Source organism: Tursiops truncatus, chromosome 14 (genome assembly GCF_011762595.2).
Source record: "Tursiops truncatus isolate mTurTru1 chromosome 14, mTurTru1.mat.Y, whole genome shotgun sequence".
Classification (NCBI taxonomy): domain Eukaryota; kingdom Metazoa; phylum Chordata; class Mammalia; order Artiodactyla; family Delphinidae; genus Tursiops; species Tursiops truncatus.
In genome coordinates, this window is record NC_047047.1 from 29,357,175 (window position 1) to 29,359,378 (window position 2,204).

Genomic DNA, 2,204 nt, shown 5'->3' on the forward strand with positions numbered 1-2,204 from the left:
TCTCTCTGAATCTTCCTTTCATGGATTTAGGCCAGGGTTTCTCAGAGTGAGAAGTGTCATCCATCATGTAAGCATAAAAGAAAAGCAGTAACGGAAACCTCTGATATAAACAATGTTAAACAGCTTTTCTATTTTTTTGTGCTGCACGGCTTGTGGGATACTAGTTCTCCGACCAGGGATCAAACTCAGGCCGTCGGCAGTGAAAGCACGGAGTCCTACCCACTGGACCACCAGGGAATTCCCTAAACAGCTTTTCTTAGCATAAGATGTCTCAGAATCTTTAATATGCTCACAGTTACCATGAATCTCTAAGAAGGCACACAGCATGGAATATTTACCAAACTTATTTAATCTTGGAACCCTTTTTGGGCAGAGCATATTTCTGGACTAGTGTCCCATGCAACACACTTCGGGAAAACGGTGTCAGTCAATAGGAAAGGAGCTATCTTGGTGGATCTGTCACTCAGGGTTCTTGATTGGAATTACAAGCTCATGTCGGCATAGTTTAAGCATAAAAAGAATTTATTGGGAAGGGAACCCCTTGCTCTCAGACTCAATGGGAAGACTTGGAAAATGGGGCAGGATCAGGGAAGGTTGGCCATCAGAGAAGACTCCGGAGATGTCCCTTGGAGAACCTCCGATATCTCCGAGACTGTGCATTACTGTCTCAGTCACGCAGCGGTGGCATCTGATTCACTCTGGTGAGAAGTTCTGGGCGTGTTTTTGATTTTCTGGGCACGTGTTCTGTGTTCCATGTGTGTGACCGACAGGCGGTAGGCCACGCAAGGCCCGGTGCACACACTTGCAACCCTAGGGCACTTAGGCTACAGAGTCTTGAGGTTTGTTTTTTGGCCACAAGGTGGCTCACATCTCTTTTCCATTTCTGGTTCAAGACTCTTGACTCTGGACCAATGCTGCCAGACATTTTCATTCAACAATCAGCCTGCACTCCAGCACGCCAGCCAGCTCCGTTGTGGCGACCCGCAGCCCCAGTGTCTTGGGACTGGACATACCAAGATGACCAATACGTGGTCCTACACAAACAGCCTTAGAGCATCTCTATGAAGGCACCTCATGGGTTGATTATAACAATCTCAGACTTCTAGAAGTTTGGGCTTTTAAGGAATCACTTAGCTTTTTTTGGTGATTTTTTTCCCCTACTGTTAGATGAGAGGAACTATTTGGATTTGAGGTTAGTGATAATGAACCAGGTTATGACCTAGATTCATTTTGTATACCTAATCATTATGCTGAGGATTTGGAAAAGGTGTTTATTCCTCATGGACTAATTATGGACAGGACTGAATGGCTTGCTTGAGATGTGATGAAGGAAATGGGAGGACATCACATCGTGGCCCTCTGTGTGCTCAAGGGGGGCTATAAATTCTTTGTTGACCTGCTGGATTACATCAAAGCCCTGAACAGTGATAGATCCCTTCCTATGACTGTAGACTTTATCAGACTGAAAAGCTACTGTAGTGACCAGCCAACAGGCGACATAAAAGTAATTGGTGGAGATGATCTCTTAACTTTCACTGGAAAAGATGTCTTGATTGTTGAAGATATAATTGACACTGGCAAAACCATGCAAACCTTGCTTTCCTTGGTCAAGCAGCGTAATCCAAAGATGGTCAAGGTTGCAAACTTGCTGGTGAAAAGGACCCCTCGAAGTGTTGGATATAGGCTGACTTTGTTGGATTTGAAATTCCAGACAAGCTTGTTGTAGGATATGCTCTTGACTATAATGAATACTTCAGGGATTTGAATCATGTTTTTGTCATTAGTGAAACTGGAAAAGCAAAATATGAAGCCTAAGATGAGAGTTCAAGTTTGGAAACATCTGGAGTCCCATTGAAATCACCAGTAAAGTTGTCAAATGTTCTAGGTCTGTGGCCAGCTGCTTAGTAGAGCTTATTGCATGTACTTTCTAAGAATTTTATCTGTTTTGTATTTTAGCAATGTCAGTTGCTGCATTCCAGAACTCTTTATTTGCTCTATGAGCCTAGTCATAGGTTCAGTTCCCTTTGGGTGGAGTGTTGTTGTGTGTTTTCTTAGCACATGACAATGGTTTAATATGCTTAATATTTCAAGCATGCTTACAAATGAAGACAATCATAATAATAAACTCCATCCACAAAGGACAATAACACACATCAGAGAAAACATGTGAAGTCTTCAGTAATCTCACTAGCTATCAAGAAAAT

General features: G+C 42.7%; 1 pseudogene; it reads left to right on the forward strand.

The window, feature by feature from the left end:
• Positions 1–1,061: 1,061 nt before the first annotated feature.
• Positions 1,062–1,815, forward strand: LOC101332966 (hypoxanthine-guanine phosphoribosyltransferase-like; annotated as a pseudogene).
• The last annotated feature ends 389 nt before the right edge of the window (positions 1,816–2,204 follow it).